Source organism: Bubalus bubalis, chromosome 21, assembly GCF_019923935.1.
Source record: "Bubalus bubalis isolate 160015118507 breed Murrah chromosome 21, NDDB_SH_1, whole genome shotgun sequence".
Classification (NCBI taxonomy): Eukaryota; Metazoa; Chordata; class Mammalia; order Artiodactyla; family Bovidae; genus Bubalus; species Bubalus bubalis.
The window spans coordinates 53,890,580-53,912,495 of NC_059177.1; the positions used below are offsets into that span (position 1 = coordinate 53,890,580).

The 21,916-nt window shown below is 44.4% G+C and overlaps 1 long non-coding RNA gene across 1 annotated transcript; it reads left to right on the forward strand.

Annotated features, from left to right (window-relative positions):
- Positions 1 to 10,038: 10,038 nt before the first annotated feature.
- On the forward strand, positions 10,039 to 14,466 carry LOC112581152. The gene is made up of 2 exons (XR_003105606.3): positions 10,039 to 10,209; positions 13,050 to 14,466. It is a non-coding gene; the product is annotated as an uncharacterized LOC112581152 (long non-coding RNA).
- Positions 14,467 to 21,916: the final 7,450 nt, after the last annotated feature.

The window sequence follows — 21,916 nt, forward strand, 5'->3', positions numbered from 1 at the left end:
GTCACTCTTGCTGTTTTCTTTGTCTCACGTGTCTCATGTCCTCCCCAAGTGGTATTTCCTGAGACCACCTCCAAATAAATTACTTACATCTGAATTTTAGGATCTGCTTTTGGAGAACCCAAACTCAGATCATGCCTAATCTAATTTATTCTTTAGAAGGGACTCAGGGAGATAGGTCCTTCGATCTCCCTTTTACAGTAAGAAACTGAGTCTTGGAGAGATTGCATTGCTTGCCTAAGTTCTCCCCATTGAAGCTGGGACTTGAATTCCAACATCTGGCTCCACTGCCCCAGGAAGCCTTCAATCACAGCTGGCCAGCAACTGTATCCCAGGCAGTGACTTGCCAGGTAAGCGTGACGCTGCAAGCGGCCACACGCTGCAAGCGGCCACACGCCTTCACCTCCGGTTAGTCCCCACCTCCACATGCACTAGTATGAGAGAGAATGCACGCCCATCCCGCGAGTGCTCGCCACCAGGTGGCGCCCTTTCTAGGAGGCCAAGGCTGGCTCTGCGAACACCCTAGATTCTGCAAGTAACTGCTCAATAGTTCTGACCCAGCTACTTGGAAGAAATGAACACAACATTGTAAAGCAATTACACTCCAATTAAAAAATAAATTAAAGGGACTTCCCTTGTGATCCAGTGGTTAAGACTCTATGCTTCCAGTGCAGGGGGCCTGGGGCTCGATCCCTGGTCCGGGAACTGGGTCTTACATGCTGCAACTAAGACTTCGAATGTCACAACTAAAATATCCTACATGCCACGAGTAAGTCCCAAATAAACACATAAATATTAAAAATAAATACATTTATTAAAAAATAAGTATCTAAAACTCCTTTCTGATCTAAATAAGTGATTGAATGAATAAATGGAGAGAAGAAACAAATCTCCCTTACCGAAGCATTCCAAATAATCTATGTAGGTCTCCACTCACAAGGGGGTGGAACACAACTCCTCACTCACGGTGTGGGCTGAGAGTCACTTTACAGTGGAGAGCCGTGGCAGAGGCCACCTCGGCCAGCTGACTGAGGTTTACATCAACAGTGATAGTCATGTGGACAGTAGATATTCTTGACATGCTGTGATGACAAGGGCATCTTACCTTCAGGGTCTTTCTTCCCAAAACCCATAACCCCAGTCTAATTATGAGAAAACATCAGACAATTCTAATTCTAATTGAGTCGAGGGGCATTCTACAACATACCTGACTGGTAGTCCTCAAAAAACTGTCAAGATCCTCAAAACCAAGGACAGTGTGAGAAACGGTCACAGCCAGGAGCCTAAGGCGATGTGGTGTGACATGGTGACCTGATAGGAATTCCTGGAACAGAAAAAGACATTAGAGAAAAACTAGGGAAATCTTAATAAAATTCAGTCAATTATAATATATCAGTACTGGCTCATTAACTGTTAGAAATATATCCTATAATACATTTTTATTTTTTGAAAAACTTTTTATTGAAGTATAGTTGATTTACAATATCATGTTAGCTTCAGGTATACAGCACAGAGATTCAATTATATATATGTATATCTTTTTCCAGATTCTTTTCCCTTATAGATTATCACAAAATATTTAGCATAGTTCCCTGTGCTATACAGTAAGTCCTCGTTGGTAATTATATTCTACCAATAATAAGATGTTAATAATTGGGAAATTGGGTGTGGGGCATATGGACTTCTCTATATTATCTTAGAAATTTTTCTGTAAATCTGAAAGTATTCTAAAATTAAAAGTTTATTTTTAAAAAGGAGATCTAGGTGAAATTAATTTTAACGACATTTTATTTAACCCCATACATCTGTCAGGCGAGTGTGTGCTCCTTGGTTCTGTCTTGTCCCAACAAAGATTTGGAGTGACGGACATTAAAGCCCTCGGCATGTCACAGCTCTTCGGTCTTGGACAGACCGTGTTATAGCTCTCAGGTCTCAAACGGACCGTATTATAGCTCTTAGACAAATCAGTGTTACAGCTCCGTGGTACAGCTCTATTTTATTTAGAAAATAGCAGGAAAATCCATCCTCGAGGTGTGAGGGATGTCGACCCAAAGACGCGAAGAGAAGAGCACCCCAGCGCGGGAGAGAGAGAGAGAGCCCTTTGGCTCCTCTTTTTTGTTTTTCCCCTCCCCCTGGGTCTGCCCTATGCAAATTGGGCTAGCCAGAAGTGCTGTTTGTTCTACCTGAAGTCCTCACTCAGGTCCTCGGACCTTCCTTTGACCTTCCTTTGTTCTATTTTCGTGGGCTTTTCCCTTCCTTGTCTTTTAGCCACTGCCATTTTGGACTCCTGTTTCCTATTCTAACTACCTAACACATCCAAAATATTGGTGTAGGAAATGGCAGCCCACTCCAGTATTCTTGCCAGGAAAATTCCATGGACAGAGCAGTCTGGCGGGCTATAGTCCACGGGGTCGCAAAGAGTCGGATACAACTGAGCGACTAAGCACACACACATTCCAAATATTATCATTACAACCTGTGATCAATATAAAACATCCACTAATGGGATAGCTTATGTTCTTTTTTCATACTAAGTCTTTGAAATTCACTGGGCATTTTATTCTTACAGCACATCTCAATTTGGATGCTACATTTTCATTGGAAATATTGATCTATTTAGTTAGGTTTCATAAAAGTTAAGACTCAGAAATAGATTCACATATCCAAGTTGTTCCAAACACACTTAGCAGTTTTTTCCATAACTGAATCAAATACCAGCTTTGTTTGTGTGTTTGTTTGTTTACCTCGCTGCTTGGCTTGTAGGATCCTAGGTCCCCAACCAGAGATGGAACCCAAGTTCTCGACAATGAAAGCACAGAATCCTAACCACTGGACTGCCAGGGAATTCTCAAGTATCAGCTTTTAAATTCAAATTAATTAGAATTTAAAATTCCATTCCTTAGCCACATTAGCGCAACACCCACAAGTGGCTGATGGCTGCCGTATTGGACAATGCAGGGATGAATAGCTGATGGCAGTATGTTCCAGCTTTTCTGCAACCATCCTAATTCCAAATATTCTTTCCCACTGTCCCTTAAGTGCAGTCGGCCTTGTCAGGTTCAGCCTGCATTGTTAGTTTGAAAAGTACAGTTCCCAAATGTGAGTAACCCGGGAAGTATTTGGAAACCTGGCTTGGGCCTTCCTTCACCAGAACCTCCAGTAGTGATACTCTCCTCAGACAATTAGTTCTGCCGTGTCTTGATTTCCCTGGCTTTGAAAGAAGGTAGCCATGTCTTCTCCTATCCTACATGGGATCACACCAGAAATGAAGCCTACAGAGCCATTCTGGAAGGCAATTTTGCATTATGTATCTAAAGCCTTAAATATTTTCATAACCATTGATATAGGAAGTTCCCTTCTACAAATTTGATCCAAGAAACTAGAAAGGCAAGCTGAGATTCATGAGCATGCATTATTCAAATGGAGATGAGTTTAATGGAAAACAAATTGAACATCATATAAATGCCCAACAAGTAACCAAGTTAAATAAATGATGGTATATCCCAGTAAATGTCAGACAGCTATTAAAAGTTTTTTTTGAAGAAAATTTAATCATTCATGAAATGCTCAGGAAACGATATGAAGAGGAAAAATAGTGTCAACAATATAGGTCAGAATAATCAATGAGAAAAAGAAGCTATAGTTGCAGTGTGACAAGTTTTTATCTAAATCAGGTCATTTGATAGGACTAAACAAAAACAACAAATCATATCTGAGAAGTCAGAGCTGATAATCTGAGCAGTCTCCGACCCACTGCCCTTTCTCCCATCTCAGCCAGTGAAGAGGCAGCCCACTCCCTGGACTGAGGGAAGGAGAGAGAAATACGTACAAGAGTAAGGATGAGATGATGAGATGAGTGCTTTTGTAACTGCTGCTCAGGTTAGAAATCATTGTCATTGTGGGCCTCTTCTGTCTGCATTTTAAGGCATTTACACCACATGAGAGAATCTGATAACATTTGAGATTTGCAATCAAATGTTTCAGGAAGTTTAATTTATCACACTTTCATCAATGTTTAAGCATCTGGGGAAATTAGATTGGATGGTTTCTTACATTTTCAATCTGGCAATCATGAGTGCTATGAACTTTTAGAATTGTTAATTATTTAAAGATAATAAATAAAGTACACATAGCAGTGGGTATTCTTTTCTGCAAACAAAAGTGCCTCAGACATTAGAGACTCTAGTCAATAAACAAGATGCACCAGGGCACAATCACAGTAACACACACACACACACACACAAACACATGTACATAAAAAAAAGACTGGAAGGAAATACACCAAGAGAGCACAGTGGTTATCTGTGATTGGTGAGATCAAAGAATGATTTTTCTGTTTTATACTGTTGTTCTCCATAGTTTCTGAAATGAAATCATATTGCCACCAACTGGAAAAAAATAAAGTATGTTATTATAGAAGTCTTGAAGGTGGCGTGTGCTGAGATGTGCAAAACACAACTGCCAACTGTCAGTAAGATCTCCGGCAGCTCACAAATCTCCTTTTTCCACGGTTGGCAAAAAACTCTTGTTCATGCCATTACAGTATCTCAGACTTTTTTGGCTTAAAATTGACCTCCTTTGGGTAATGACTTCGTCTTTGGTCTCTCCATCACTACAAGGGTTCTCCTTCCTCCTCTTCTTTCTAAGATAACAGCTGGTTTCAGGGGAAGGTGACATGTCGTGACGTGTGCAGCACAATTCTATGCTGCCTTCAAGGCTGGAGGACTGTCTTGCCGTCTACGTCTCAGCTGGCTCTCACCGAGGTTCCTGATTGCCCAGGGCCTGCTTGGGAAAGCCATCTGATCTGTGGTTTGAGAAATCCATCTTGTTGCTCTCTGTTAAAATATCACTTTGCTTTTTGCCATGGTGACACCCTAGTGAACTCACCAGCCAGCACCCCAGCTACTATCTGGGTCCTCCTGTGGCATACAGAAACTTCTGGGCTGCCTCCACATCTCGTACTGGACCCGACATTATGACCCAGGGCTGCCATCCCAACCCACCTGAGCCGCCCCCCCCCCCCCGCCCCCCGCAGTGAGCTCTACTCCACGGCTTGGTCGCCATGTTGGATGCAGTATCGGGCTGACCAGATGGTGCCATGAGAAAGGTCAAGCCTCCTCAGGGGACACCCAGGGAAGTGGGGACCCCAGCCTGGCATTCTTGGAGTCCTTAAAACTACCTTGGAGTTTCTATCCTCCCTTACATCTCAGGTTTGATCCCAATGAGGGGGGAGGAAAGAATCAGAACATTCACAGACTGACCCCTGCCTGCCTTTTCTTGCTCTGGTTCTTGAGTCTTTCCCCAAGTCCCAAAATAACTGTACATCCTGTAGAACAGAAACCTCTCTTTTGTCATATCTGCATTCTGCTGTCCCTTGTGATTCACTCAATGATCACCCAACTTCTCGCAGCTTTGATTTCTTGATGTGTAAAAACTCCAGCCTTGGGAGGTTTAAGAAAACCCTTTCTTCTCAAAAAGTCTGGCTTTAAAGACCATTGTCCTGCTATGAGATTTTAAGACTACCTTGAAACTCAAGGTGGAGAGATGACGTATTTGACTCAGACTCTAGCCACTTCCCACTTCCTCAGAGAGATTTTCCTCTGTCCCTAGCCTAGGCTCACTAGCACAGGCTGTGAGGGTGGAGAGGAATGGGTTATAGAGAAAGAAATATCTATTAGATGATATTCAAAGCATTATCCCACTGCATTATTTAAAAATAGAGATAAATGCAAACAAAAACCAACCCTAAATATTACTTTATAACTGTCAAACGAGGAAAAAGTTTTTAAAAAACCTTAACATCTAATGCTGGCGAGTTTGATCAGTTTGAGCAAGCTCTGGGAGTTGGTGATGGACAGGGAAGCCTGGTGTACTGCAGTCCATGGGGTTGCAAAGAGTTGGACAAAACTGAGTGACTGAACTGACAGGTGAGGATGTCCTCATGTAGGCACTGATGAGAGTACCCATCTGTGAAAGCAACTTGGACTCAAATTTGGAAATATATATCACCATCAAGCCCCTTCCAGTAGGACGAATGCCCTTGGCAGGAATGGATATTCCTGGAAAATAGGCTTTTACTTTATCTATGATACTATTTTCACAGTGAACACTTAGGGATGTGTTTTTCTATCAAAGCCCTTGCACCATTGAGTGGGCAGATAAGTAGACAGAATCTCTAAAACATCCAGGGTTGCAGAGAAAGTAACAGAAGAGAAACCACTCACCCTTCCTGTGAGGATGGTAGAGGGCAACTGGCGGTGCCAACCAGTTGCCTTGGCAGAGCCTTGATCTAAAGCTGGCGTCACTCGTGGGGGGCTGTCATTGTAGGGACTTGGGGAACCTGGGAAGTCTGATCTCTCCCTGGAAGCAGGCTGGGTTGCCTCCAGCTTTCTGTAACCATTTCCACATGTTTCCATGCGTGTGTTCAGTCACTCAGTCATGTCTGACTCTTTGCAGCCCCATGGACTACAGCCTGCCAGGCTTCTCTGTCCATGGGATTCTCTCGGCAAGAACACTGGAGTGGGTTGCCATTTCCCTAAACTTCATCATTAAAGAGACTTCACTTACTCCACCCAAGAGTCACATCTTTCCATCAGATACATCGCTGCCTGTGGTGATGTCATGTCACAGTGGCTTCTTAACACAGGCTTCCCAAAAAGACCCTTTTGGCTGTTCCTGGAAAGGCTGTGCTTCTATAAACAAACATTCAGACAGGTCATCAAAATCCAGAGCTGAAACCACAGAGAAATGTTGCTAGGTCTGGCTAGCAATCAAAACAACTTAATCTGCTTTCCTGAAAATGTCTGAATTTTTGTCAGCCTGTGAGATTCCCAGAAATGTTTCATCATGCCCCTAAGATAAACCAGCACCTCAGGTGACATGTCCTGGGTCAGTGAGTCTATTTCCTGGTGTTACTATGTCACATTCATCTGATCTGTTCATTGCGCAAACACCTATTCATCAAGCACCAGCTGAGTTCTAGGCCTGAATCTTAGTGGGGGGTGGTGCTCACACCGAGACTGAGCCCAGATTTTTGACAACCCTGATGATTAGAGGGGGAGCTGGTAAAAGGTGGGCAAATTTGACTCAGTCTTTTAAAATGTGAAACAATTTTTTTTCTGTTTTCCTCAAGCCAGGAGTTTGAATTCATCTTGGAAGGAAGATGAAATCCCAGGTTCCCCAAGTCCCTACCATGACAGCCCCCCATGAGTGATGCCAGCTTTAGATCGAGGCTCTGCCAGGGTACCACCAGTTGCCCTCTGCCATTCTCACAGGAGGGGTGAGTGGTTTCTCTTCTACCTCCTCTCCAACCCTGGATGTTTTAGAGATTCCGCTTCTTTGGGGGAAAAAAAAACCTTTAATAGATGTATTATTGTTTAGTCGCTAAGTCATGTCCGACTCTGCACAACCCCATGGACTGACCATAAGGAGAAATTTTAATTAATTGGACTATAATAAAATGAAGAACTTCAGATTAGCAAAAAACACCCATAAGAGTGTAAAGAATCTCCAGGCAAGAATACTGGAGTGGGGTGCCATTTCCTCCTCCAGTGGATCTTCCCCACCCAGGGAGCAAACCCAAATCTCCTGCAGTTCCTGCATTGCCAGGTGAATTCTTTACCACTGCGCCACCTGGAAAGTACGGTATGCGCGCTTCTCATTATAGAGGTTTGTCTTGTGGAGCACAGGCTGTAGGGCATATGGGCTTCTCTTGTTGTGGCATGTGGGCTCAGTAACTGCGACTCCCAGACTCTGGAGCACAGGCTCAGGAGTTGTGGTGCAAGGCCTTAGTCGCTCCATGGCATGTGGGATCTTCCCGATCAAGGGACTGAACCTATGTCTCCTGCACTGCAGGCGGATTCTTCACTTCTGAGCCACCAGGGCAGCCTAACAGATGTATTAGTCAGGAATTTTTTAATTGTTGAAGACTTAAAACCATTTCAAACCATCATGGGCCAAAAGAGGCATTCTCTGAATTAGCTAACTAAAGGAAGTTGAGACTGGCAGTAGAGCCTCAGGGGAGCCAAGGCTCACTCCCACATCTCTGTATCTCCCTCTGTGTCTGGAGATAGTGAAGGATAGGGAAGCCTGGTGTGCTACAGCCCGAGAGGTTGCAAAGAGTCAGACAAACTGAGATCTGAACAACAACAAGCCCCTGTGCCTTGTGTCTGCTGCTCTCAGCTTCCTGGCTTTCTCCACAAAGATAGAACCAGCTTCACAGCCAACACTCACCTCCCTCTGGCTCCCACACCTGCCATTCCGAGAGAGATCCAAGGAAGTTCTTCATATATTCTGAGTCTTCTGTTGAATTTATTTATTACAAATATCTTCCCTTACCCTGAAACTTCTTTTTCACATTCTTAAGGGTGTTTTTTTTTTTTTTTTTTTTTGCTGATCTGAAGTTCTTCATTTTAACATAGTCCAATTAATTAAAATTTCCCCTTATGGTTAGTATTTTCTTTGCATTATAGTTAAGAAATCTTATCCTATTCCAGAGACTGTTCATTTTAAAGGCAATTTTAAGTAAAAAGACATTGAACATTCAAAGCAGGATGAATCATCTAGAGGAGAAAAAAAAATTTAAGCAATATTTTTATGTACCTCTGAGTCGTAATGTGAAATTTCCAACTCTATAACATATATTTTCCACCTAATTAGATTTTGAAAATGAAGTTAACGAAGGAGGCACATTTTTAAAAAATAATTTAAAATATTTATTTATTTCTGGTTGTGTTTGGTCTTCATTGCTGCGTGGGCTTTCCTCCAGTTGCAGAGAGCAGGGGCTCCTCTCTAACTTCGATGCTTGGGCTTCTCACTACTGCAGCTTCTCTTGTTGCAGAACACGGTCTCTAGGGCACACAGGCTTCGGCAGCCGTGGCGCGTGAGCTCAGTAGTTGCGGCTCGTGGGCTCTGGGGCACAGGCTCAGCGGTTGTGGCACAGAGGCTTAGTTGCTTTGCCGCATGTGGAAAATGTCCAGATCAGGGACTGAACCACTGCAGTGCGTATCCTGCACTGCAGGCGGATTCTTTACCACTGAGCCACCAGGGAAGCCTGGGGAAGCACTTTTTGAAATCATGGAGTATTAGGGTTGGGAAAGTCTTGTAAGTCTTGCCTTTCATCAGTCTGACTCAGGTCCACAGATGTCTACTGAGCACGGCTCTGTGCAGAGCTCTCAGCTGGGAATCAGGAGTCTGGGAGGAGCCTAGTAGGGAGGGCCATGTGCACCCAAGTCAATGGAGGCAGGTCCCAGGTGACAGGAGGCCCCAAAGGAGAAAGTGCTTGAGAGGGGAGTTCTCAGAGGAAATGGGGGGCATTTTATCCCAGGGGGAGGGAATAGGTGATCTGTGGTGTGTGTTTGTGAGGGGCTGGACTTGAATGGAGTGTCCCTGGTGGCTCAGTGGTAAGGAACCTGCCTACCAATAGAGGAGACACAGGATACATGGGTTTGATCCCTGGGTGGGGGAGATCCCCTGGAGAAGGGAATGGCAACCCACTGCAGTATTCTTGCCTGGAAAATCCCATGGACAGAGGAGCCTGGCAGGCTACAGTCCATGGGGGTCACACAGAGTCGAATATGACTTAGTGACTAAACAACAACGGACTTGAATGGGGCACATGGATCTGCCTTACAAGGCCTCTGTGCCTCACAGACTCATAGCAAAAGCCCTTTCTGCGGGGAGCTGCCCGTGAGAACGGGGTCCTTTGTTTGAAGGACACAGCTCTGGGAGCTGCCTCAGTCCTTGAGGGTTTGCTTGCAAACATAGCTCTCTGTCCCGCCACCCCAGAGATTAGGCGATTATTTACTGCAGACACCTGGAGTTCTGGACAAACTTCTCACGCACAGAGAAATGTTATCTGGTGTAAGAAATAATAACAGGGTGCCATTCCCATGCTCTCAAGATTTCTTGTGACTTTTTGTAAGATGTATAGGTCAACAAAGAAAAATGCTAACTGTCTTGTCTTTCTCACGCTCTCCTGTATAAATATAAGATGCTGAATAAAGTCGTGGTCAGACTGCGTCCCTTCGTGGAGACGTGTCTGAACCTCTCGACCCCATCTTTGCTGTAGTTTGCTATAGTTTTCTTTCTCAGCCACGCTGTGCATGTTCTCGGGACCTGATCGACTTTGCCGGCTGGCGCAGGGCGCGATGGCGCCCGAACAGGGACTCAGGAATCGGAGCGCGACGACGGCCGCTGCCCGCCAGGATTGAAGTAAGTAACAAGGAATTCCTAATTAAATGAAGTAAAGGGCAGGGAGTGTTATTGTCGAGAGTAATAAATCATGGGACAAGGCAATAGCCGCCAATTATTTGTACATATGTTGAAAACTATGTTAAAAGGTAGGGGAATTCATGTAAATAAGTTACAGTTAGAGAAGTTTTTACTTTTTATAGAGGAAGTTTGTCCCTGGTTTCCAGAGGAAGGAACAGTTAGTCTGGAAACTTGGAAGAAAGTAGGAAAACAATTGCAGACATATTATTCCTTACATGGTCCCAATCGTGTCCCTGTGGATGCTTTTTCTTTGTGGACTCTCATAAGAGACTGTCTGGATCCTGAACATGAGGGGCATAAGATTCAGATGGCCCTCAGGGATTCCACAGAACCTGAAGTTGCAGAGCCTTCTGACCCTCCTCCTGAGCCACTTTATGCTGTGCCTGAGGGAACAGCTTATAAGGCTGGGGGGAACGATGATGTGTTAAGCTCTGATGAACAGGAAGAGTTAAATGAACAAGCAGCTCAGTACCATAGAGAGGATACGCCTTGGGAGATGATGGTTAATATGCAGCCCCCCACAGGAAAAGGGGAATTAAAGCATTCAGGGCTTTCCGAAGAACAGCTGGAGAATTTAATTCAGAAGATTGTTATAGCAGTAAAAAAGGATGCACAGGGAGACTCCCACTCCAGTCAGCCTGTGCCTCCAGCTCCCTCGGTTCTTGCTGGGCTCAATCCACCTCCACCTTTCATAGAACCACGAGAGCTTATATCTATCCCTGCTTCTTTGCCCGGTGAAAACATAAAAATTAGAAGTGAGATATTATTATCTCCTCTTCAACTAGCAATTAAGCGAGCTAATGATGAAGGAGAGCATATTCCCGGGTTTTCAGGAATCTATCCAGTATTTGAAAATGCTCAACAGCAGAGGTATTATGAACCGCTGCCCTTTAAGCAATTAAAAGAGTTAAAAATGGCTTGTGCACAATACGGCCCAACTGCGCCGTTTACTCAGGCTATTATAGAGGCTTTAGGAAATCAAAATCTGCCACCTAATGATTGGAAACAGGTTGCTCGGGCTTGTCTCTCTGGAGGAGATTATTTACTATGGAAATCTGAGTTTGCCAAGCAGTGTGGGATCACAGCCGATATCAATCGGCGACAGGGACTGAATATCACTTATGAAATGATGGTGGGAGAGGGAGATTATCAAGACACTAATAATCAACTTAATTATTTGCCTGGAGCCTACCCTCAGATTAGTGCTGCGGCTCTATGAGCATGGAAAAAACTTCCAAATTCTGATAAAAAGACTGAGGATTTATCTAAAATTCGCCAGGGGCCAGATGAACCATATCACGATTTTGTTGCCCGCCTGCTTGAGGCAATTAGTAAAATGATAGGGGATGAGCAGGCAGGAATGGTGTTGGCTAAACAGCTTGCTTATGAGAATGCCAATTCAGCTTGTCAAGCTGCCTTGAGACCTTACAGGAAAAAGGGAGGCTTATCCGATTATGTATGGATTTGTGCCGATATTGGCCCTTCGTACATTCAAGACATAACTTTAGCTGCGGCATTACAAAGAAAGTCAAAAAAGTACTGTATCAACAACAAAAGCAAGATAAGGGATAAAATTTTACAGTTTGCTCATTATCACCAATTTCTCTTCCCCAAAATTGTTGTTTCTCAGCCCCTTGCTGACGCCCTAACTGTATTTACTGATGGCTCTTCTAATGGAATAGCTAGTTTGATTATACAGGACAATACCACTGCCTGGCATACTAATTATAAGTCAGCTCAAGAAGTAGAACTATTTGCCATTTTTCAGGCTTTATTACAAATCTATGCTCTATTTAATTTATATTCAGACAGTCAATATATCATAAGAGCCTTAAACACTATTGAGACTGTTCCATTTATTGGTACTCTGAATTCTACTATCCAAACTCTTTTTCGTGATATACAACATTTAATTTGCTCCAGAGTTAATAAGTGCTATTTTGGTCATATTTGTGCTCACTCTGGACTTCCTGGACCTTTAGCACAAGGCAATGCTTTGGCTGACGAAGCTACACGTATGATATTTCCTTCATTGGAACAAATGGCAAAAACTTCCCACAGCTTACACCATCAAAACAACAATAGCTTAAGACTTCAATTTGGCATTACTCGAGAAGCTGCCAGACAGATTGTTAAGCAATGTCAAACAGTGTCCTCAATTTTTTAGCATCCCCCATTATGGAGTTAATCCCCGAGGATTGTTGCCAAACGACATATGGCAAATGGATGTTACTCATATTCCTGAATTTGGTAAACAAAAATTTGTTCATGTTCCTATTGACACCTTCTCTGGCTTTTTACATGCCTCTCTACAATCTGGAGAAGCTAGCAAACATTGTATAGCTCATTGCATTAAATGTTTTGCTGTTATGGGAACCCCTAAGACCATAAAAACAGACAATGGTCCAGGATACACTGGAAAAAATTTTCAACTATTTTGTACACAATTGTCTATCTCACATAAAGACAAGTATCCCTTATAATCCTCAAGGTCAAAGAATCATTGAACGGGCACATCAAACTCTCAAACATCAATTACAAAAACTAAAGAAGGGAAAATTGTATCTCAATACCCCCTCCAACTCTCTAACCATGCTTTATTTGTTCTAAATTATTTACAATTGGATATACGTGGCCGTTCAACAGCACAACGATTTTGGAACTTTGATGCGCAAACAATAAGAGCTAAAGTCTTTTGGAAAGACCCACTTGTGGGAAAATGGTATGGACCAGATCCTATAATAATTTGGGGACGAGGGCATGTTTGTGTTTTCCCACAGGATGCTGAAGCACCACGCTGGCTGCCAGAAAGGTTGGTACGCACGGCGGAGACGATCTCTAGTAAACCAGATGAGGAGATTGACTATTCAAGAACATGATAAATTACCATCTCGACAACAACTCCAGACATTGATGCGAGAGACACAGAATCGTGCTGCTGTGCAGGGCAATCCGATATCACCTTTAAGCTTCCTGATAACCTTATTAATTATCTTAAATCAGATTAATACTAAATACTAATTCTAAAAAATATTCAAATGCTTACTGGGCTTATTTTCCTGATCCTCCCCTTCTCCAACCGGTGGGCTGGGAGGGTCGGTCCATTCCCATATACACTAATGATACTGTGGCTTTGGGTGGTTTTTCAGATAAACATATTATTCCTAATCAAGTTAATGTCTCTTATCATGGAGTGTTTGATCGTTTACCTATCTGTCTGTCTAGATATTTTAATTCAACAGGATGCCTTTTTGTTGGGGAGGCAAGATATGCCAATTCTGACAGTAGTTGGAACCTGGACATTCCTGGAGTAACAAAAAAATCTGGAATTCCTCAACGTCGTAATGGGACTAGTCCTTTAGATATCCCTTTCTGTGACTTTGAAACAAGGGGAAGAGTCACTGCAGCACCATGGAAACTGTGTCGAGATGGAACTGCTATGGTTTATAACATATTTGGGACAAATGATTCACTGTGGGACTGGTCTCCAGACTCGGCCCGAAACCCTGGAGCTCAGGACAATAGAAACTTTGCATCTCGTATTTGGAATTTAGGTGGCTCTAAAGTGTTCCAAACAGAAATCTGGAAATTAGCTGCTGCCCTTGGATGTGAGGGTTCCTACCTTCAGGTGGTATCGAAAGTGAGACACGGTTATTTGTGGAATCTTACCATGAGGTACCCTCCTGCATGTGTGCCTCAACCTTATGTTTTACTAGTAGGATCTGTAAATATACAACCTGGGTTACGAAATTATGATGTAACTTGTAACAATTGTACTTTGACTAACTGCATTAGGGGAATTACTAATCAAACTAGGGTTCTAGTCTTAAGACAGCCTGCTTTTGTTATGGTTCCTGTAAAGATCAATGGGTCTTGGTATGATGAAAGAGGACTTGAACTTTGGAGAGAAGTAGAGGGTGCTTTAATGCGTTATCGCAGGGGAATAGGGTTAATAATTCTGGGATTTGTAGCTTTGGTAACCCTTATTGCCTCCTCGATTACTGCAGCCCTGACCCTGGCACAATCAGTGCAAACTGCAACTTTTGTTAATAATCTGGCACAAAATGTATCTGTTACCCTGGGGACTCAAGAAAATATTGACAAAAAGCTAGAGGATCGATTGAATGCCCTTTATGATGTTGTAAAATTTTTAGGTGAAGAGGTTCAAAGTATAAAGTTGAGATTACGGGTACAATATCATGCCAATTTTCGATGGATCTGTGTTACCCCAAAAAATATAATGGTAGTATAACTGCTTGGGATAAGGTGAAAGCTCATTTAGAAGATATTTGGCATAATGAAAATATTTCCTTGGATTTGCTGCATCTACATCAGGAAATAATGAACATTGAAAATGCGCCCAGACCTGATTTGGATGTTGCAAAAAGAGCTGAGTCTTTTGTTAAAGAACTTTTTCAACATGTACCTACCATCAATAGTATTTGGTACTTAGGAACAGCTATAGGAGGACTATTCTTAATAATTCTAACTTTTATTTCTTGCACCTTGTTTAATTAAAAAACTGATTGATGATCTATGGATGATAAAGGCTTCCATCTATGGAAATGGTCTGCGGTTAAAGGAACATAAGTGTGCGCCTATATAAAAAGAAAGGGGGAGATGCGGGAAGCTGCCCGTGAGAACGGGGTCCTTTGTTTGAAGGACACAGCTCTGGGAGCTGCCTCAGTCCTTGAGGGTTTGCTTGCAAACATAGCTCTCTGTCCTGCCACCCCAGAGATTAGGCGATTATTTACTGCAGACACCTGGAGTTCTGGACAAACTTCTCACACACAGAGAAATGTTATCTGGTGTAAGAAATAATAACAGGGTGCCACTCCCATGCTCTCAAGATTTCTTGTGACTTTTTGTAAGATGTATAGGTCAACAAAGAAAAATGCTAACTGTCTTGTCTTTCTCACCCTCTCCTGTATAAATATAAGACGCTGAATAAAGTCGTGGTCAGACTGCGTCCCTTCGTGGAGACGTGTCTGAACCTCTCGACCCCAACTTTGCTGTAGTTTGCTATAGTTTTCTTTCTCAGCCAGGCCGTGCACGTTCTCGGGACCTGATCGGCTTTGCCGGCTGGCACTGGCACCTTTCTAAACCTGTGATGGCAACAGGTGAAGGGCTGAGCAATCAGGGATCCTAGACCCAAGGCCCAAGGCCAGGATGCTGCCTGGGCTGCACCCACAGCTCGGTAGCATCCTGTTGCCTGGATCTGCACTTCTCACTTCTCAAGAGGAGATGGATTTTCAACTCATCAGGAGAAGATCCACTTGCAGCAAAAGTCATTTGCAAGGCTCACACATGCAAAGGAAACCAGGGAAAGACTCTTCCTTTGCTGAATCCCCCAGAATGGTAACGGAGTGTCATTTAGTATAACTATGTTTCAATTTAAATGCCCTGCTTTATGGAGACACAGACATAGAGAACAGACTAACAGACACCCTGGTGGCGTGGGGGGTGGGGTGGGGTCTTGTGAGGAGAGGGTGGGATATCTCTCCCATGTTGGAGAGACCAACATGGGAACTTATATTATCATATGTGAAATAGATAGCCCATGGGAATTTGCTGTATGACTCAGGGAACTCAAACCCCGGCTCTCTAACAACCTAGAGGGGTGGGATGGGGAGGGGGGCTCCAGAGGGAGGGGACATTATGTATACCTACGCTGATTCATGTTGATGTTCGGCAGAAACCAACACAATTCTGCAAAGCAATTATCCTTCAATTAAAAATAAATAAAATTATTTTAAAAATAAATCCTTTCTTTTTCTTCTAGCTGTAATGCACACCACTCAAGTTAAAGACTGGTTACAAAATGAAACACGGCACTCTTTGGATAAATAAGAGGGAAAGGAAGAGAACAGACTTATAAGCACTAATTGGGTCCAAGGCTATTGCAGACACTTGATTCCTATTCTCTCATTAGTATAACACAAAGGTAGGGGATAATAGTCCCCATTTTACAGTTTTCATGAGCAGAGATTCAGAGACGTTAAGGGACTTGCCCCAAGTTGCACAGATTAATAGTGACAGAGCCAGAATTCACACTTGGGTCTGAGTCCCGCCTTCTCTGGCTAGAGTTACCACAAAGAAATGAAAAGGTATGTGTGTGGGGGGCCTGGTTATTTCATGGACATGTGAAAAAGGACACATACCCTAAGCAGGACAGGGCAGCAGTTAAGTGTGACTGCAGGGGACCTAGCTGATTCTATGATCAGGTCTCTGGTGGCCAGAGCGCCATGCTTCTCCAGGAGGCTCCCTTCCTCAGCCACATGGAATACCCCTGTATTTCTGCGGTCCTGCCTCTGAGGGTTCCCATCTTGACCTCTTCTTTTAGATCATCCTCCAGCTTCTAAATAGATTCTCTTTTCTCTTGACTTAAAAATAGGGCTTCGCTGATAGCTCAGTGGTAAAGAATCTGCCGGCCAATGCAAGAGACATGAGTTCGCCCCCTGATTCAGGAAGATTCCACGTGCCAAGGAGCATCTAAGCCCATGCAGCACAACTATTGAGTCGGTGCCCTAGAGCCCGTGCTCTGCAGCAAGAGAAGCCTGCACACCACAGCTAGAGAGGAGCCCCCCATTATTATTATTTTTTATAATTTAAAAACTTTATTTTTGACTGTGCTTGGGTCTTCATTGCCTCGTGGGCTTTTTCCTAGCTGTGGTAAGCGACTTCCCTGGCAGTCTAGTGGTTAAGATTTTGCCTTCCAGTGCACAGGGTGCCTTGCGGCCAGAAAACCAAAAAGCATAAAACAGAAGCAATATTGTAACAAATTCAATAAGGACTTTAAAAATTGTCCACATTAAAAAAAATCCTCAATAAAAAAATAATAATTATTATTATTTTAAGGCTTTGATTCTAGGCCTAGTGTATGCCATTATCCTTAACTGGGTTGCATGATAATTGGTGATGATTCACGTATTGGCAATTTGGGAGTGCCCTTCCATTCCTGCAAGCTTGGAAAATATTCCCTGAGAGCCTTTCCTGGTCTCCAAGTGCATTTATCTTCCTGGCATTCTCCCCGGGCCCTACACTCCCTGGGTCCTTCCAGCCTGCCCAACGCCCCTCTAATGAAGCCTCTCACTGGTGTGTGCCTAGCTCAGATCAAAGAACACAGGGATGTCTCAGTCAGCGAGCTGTCCCACAGCTGCCCTGCCGCACAGTCAGTGATCTGATGGATTTCCACACTCTTCTCTGCTCGTGAGAACGGTTAGTTCAGCGCCTTTTTAGGAAAAGATTCTTCAGCGGGAAAGCAGGAGACCTGGAGAGGTTTCCATCCAAGGCCTTGACTGTTAAGCAGGGCTCGGAGGAGATGAACCAAAACGGCTGAGGAGCTGGGAGAAGAGGAGACAGAGCAGAGATTCCAGCACATAGAAAAGGTGGAGGAAAGGTGATCCAGATCAAGGCTGTTGTAAAGGAAGCCAGCCTGGAGGGAGGGAGACTCGGAAGAATGATTTCACCCAGTGTGGAGAGGGTGCACTTGGGTGCATTTTCCAGAGATGAATGCAGCAAAGTCTCCCTCCCTCCCTGCCCCCAGTACTCTTCCAGGAAGCTTGCCACTCCCCCATCAAAGAGTGGGGTCCAACAGAAAGAGATGAATCTAAAAAGAAATGATACAAAAAACTTATATACGAGACAGAAATAGACTCATAAACTTAGAGAAGGAACTTGTGGTTGCCAGAGGGAAAGGACAGGTCTGGGATCTTGTACACACTGCTGAATTTAAAATGGATAACCAGGGCCTTCCTGGTGCTCAGTGGTACAGAATCCGCCTGCATTGCAGGAGATCCAGGTTCAATCCCTGCGTCGGGAAAATCCCCTGGAGGAGGGCATTGCCACCCACTCCAGTATTCTTGCCTGGAGAATCCCATGGACAGAGGAGCCTGGTAGGTTACAGTCCATAGCGTTGCAAAGAGTTGAACACAACTGACACGACTGAGCACACGGATGCACACATAACCAGGGCTTCCCCAGTGGTTCAGTGGTTAAGAATGCGATTGCCAATGCAAGAGACACGGGTTCGATCCCTGGGCCGGGAAGATCCCACATGCCATTGGGCAACTAAGCCAGTGTGCTGCAAGTGTTTAGCCTGTGCTCTAGAGCCCAGGAGCCACAACTGCTGAAGCCCACATGGCCTAGAGTCCCTGCTGTGCAACAAGAGAAGCCACCACAACGAGAAGTGCATGCACCACAACTAAAGAAAAGCCCACACAGCAATGAAGACCCAGCACAGCCAAAAATAAATAAATAAAATTATTTTTAAAAAATGGATAACAACAAGGACCTACCTACCGTATAGCACAGGGAACTCTGCTCAATGTTCTATGGCAGCCTGGATGGGAGGGGAGTTTGGGTGAGAATGGATACATGTATATGCACGGCTGAGTCCCTTTGCTGTTCACCTGAAACTATCACCACATTGTTAATTGGCTACACTCTCATACGGAATAAAAAGTTAAAACAAAGAACTGGGTCTAATTCCCTTGCCCTTGACATGGAGTTTTAGAGACTGAATTAGCAGTGAAGGCTTGAAGTGATGCTAGGCGACACTTGGGAGGCTCCGCTATAGAAATCCACATTCATCCCCAGGCCTCGCCTGTGAAGCCCTCAGCCCTCCTGAAGCATTTCGGCTTCCTTGAGGCCTCCATGCTGTGAGAAAACCTAAACTAGGCCACACGGAGAGGCCACACCGAGGCCCCGACAGCCCATGAAGAGACGGAGTGCCTGGCCAGCCGCCTGCTGCTTCAGCCTGGCTCTCCGGGCTCCAGCCACTGTCTGACCAAACCACATACGAGACGCAAGCTGCAACCGCCCAGATGAACCTTTCCCAAGCTCTTCACCCACAGAAATCATGGCAGGTTACACAATGGTTACTGTCCTAAGGCACTAAGTTGTGGGGTGATTTGTTACACAGCACTCGATAGCTGGAACGTGGTCCTGGCCAAGTTCGGATTAGACAGGAAACGAAGTGTGTGGGCAGTGACGTCACCGCAAATCATTTGAGGAAAGAAATGTTTACCTGTCTTTCCTGGATTTTTCATTAAATTAAATTGCCAGAATCTTTATGAGACTATGACTTCAAAACGATGCTAACCTCTGTTATTACAGCCAGATGGTGAGGGACCACACTCCAGCAGCCTAACCACTGGTTATCCACAAAACCATGGTCCAACCTGCTCCTTCTAGGAATCCCAGGGGGTGTGCTATCGGCCTTGCTAATACTGCTGCCATTTCTACCCCCACTGCCCCACTTCCTACCCTAGCTCACACTCTTCCTGGTCAGGAATCACTGCCCACAAGGCCATCTGACGGCCATCAACATCAAACACTAAGATGCAGACCAGGGGCTTGCCTTCAGTGGTTCTGGGGCAGAGGCAAGGTGACCAGTCCTTCCGTTGTCCACGGCCAGCTTTCCATTGTCTTCCCTGAACCCGCTGGCAGTTGTGCTTGGATCCAGGGTCTTAAAAGCTCTCACTTGAGCAGCTACAGTCTCAAATCTCTTTCTCTGCTTCGAGCATGTGTGTGCTCAGTCGTGTCCAGTACTTTGCCACCCCATGGGCTGTAGTCCACCAGGCTCCTCCGTCCATGGAATTCTCCAGGCAAGGATACTGGTTCAAAGAGCAGGTGACATAACATTCCTCCTGGAGTCCTTCTGTCTCCTCCAGCCCATCCCCCAAATAAAACTCATGCTTCCTCCTCTCAATACAGATCAAAAGCTCTTATGTGTCCAAAGAGATGCTGGGTGGGAGCAGAAAAGTGTTTTTATACATCGAGGCCCTGAGCAGCCCAGCAAAACTGCTCTCTTAACTGGAATCATCTCAACCAATGCCCCCCTCTCCACAGTGTACATCAGATATTTGAAGAGCCAGAAATTAAAAACAGGACTATTTAAACTGAGTTTTAGTGAAATGGGGGTGAAGGAATGGAGATACAAAAGCTGCTGGCAAAAAAACTTTGAGTTACGAGAATCTCTCCTGGTGGATGTGGTGGGAGCATCACTGCAAGTTTCATTCTAGACTTGAGCAGACACCAGCGCCATCATGGGAACATAGAAAGGCGGAGTTCTTTGCAAAACACTTTGATTTTAAAAAGTGGACTTCCGTCATAGCTCAGTCAGTAAAGAATCTGTCTGCAATGCAGGAGGCTCAGGCTCTATTCCTGGGTTGGGAAGATCCCCTGGAGAAGGAAACAACCCACTCCAGTATTCTTGCCTGGAGAATCCCATGGACAGAGGAGCCTGGCGGGCTGCAGTCCATGGGGTCACAAGAGTCAGACATGACTGAGTGACTTTCACTTCACACTCACTTGATTTAAAAATGTGTTTAAATCACACCACACCAACGGAGATGACTTTATAGTGTAGATTGGAAATTGGCTAAGAGCTGGTTATCAGAGACAAGATCTATACAGGATTATTTGAATCCATTAGTAGAAAGGTATTTCCATGCAGGCTCTGGAGGTCTGAAAGGACCACTATGGTTGGACTGAACATTTTTAGAACTATGCAGAACAGAATCTGAGCTGAAATCTCCATCTGTTTCCCTACTTGGAGTGTCCAGACAAGACTTTAAAGACAAGGAAACTATTTCTTGAGCCTTTGTGAAAATTAACAATGTGGTAAAAAAAAAAAAAAAGAATTGATGCTTTCAAACTGTGGTGCTGGAGAAGATGAGGGTCCCTTGGGAAGCACGGAGATCAAATCAGTCAATCCTGAAGGAAATCAACCCTGAATATTCATCGGAAGGACTGATGCTGAAGCTCCAATCCTTTGGCTACCTGAGGTGAGGAGATGAATCATTGGAAGAGACCCTGTTGCTGGGAAAGATTGAGGGCAGGAGGAGAAAAGGGCAGCAGAGAATGAGCTGGTTGGATGGCATCACCGACTCAATGGACATGAGTTTGAACAAACTCTGGGAGATGATGAAGGACAAGGAAGCCTGGCGTGCTGCAGTCCATGGGGTCAAAAAGAGTCAGACACGACTGAGCGACTGAACAACAACAAAAGAGAGAGAAGAACAGAAAAGCTACTAAAGATTCTGAGGCAAGGAAAGACATGCCCAGTGTGAGAGGAAGTCAATGGACAAGGAATTGGAGTGGAAGTGTTGGGGCAGAAACGAGTGTGATCACACCCTGCAAATGAGATCTCATCTGAGGCTCCCTCGAGGAGCAGCATATTCAACAGAACTTATTCTCAGGGCTACTCAGACAATACCTTCCTCAGCTCCTATCTGCCCTGAGGTTTTAGAGGAAATCACAGAAATGTCCCAACTGACAGCAGTCCATCATCCCAGCAGAGAAATCTAACTCACCATCTCTTTCCTCCCCACCCAGGGAAATGACACCCTTCTTGGGCTGTGCCCTCCTTCTCCTCTGTCCTCCACAACTGGAAGATCAATTAATTCATGTGGCAGACACATGGCTGCGAACCCAGCCACTCACCCAACAAACCCAGGTTTATCCTGGTATCCACCCTCCTCATGGCAGTTACATGATTTGTGAGGGTTGAGTCCATCCTTATTCCCAGAAGTGTGTCCTAATTACTCTAAGCCAAAGTCGGTGGTACTATTGCCTTGCCTGTGATTCGTTTCAGTTCAGTTCAGTTCAGTCGCTCAGTCGTGTCAGACTCTTTGCAACCCCA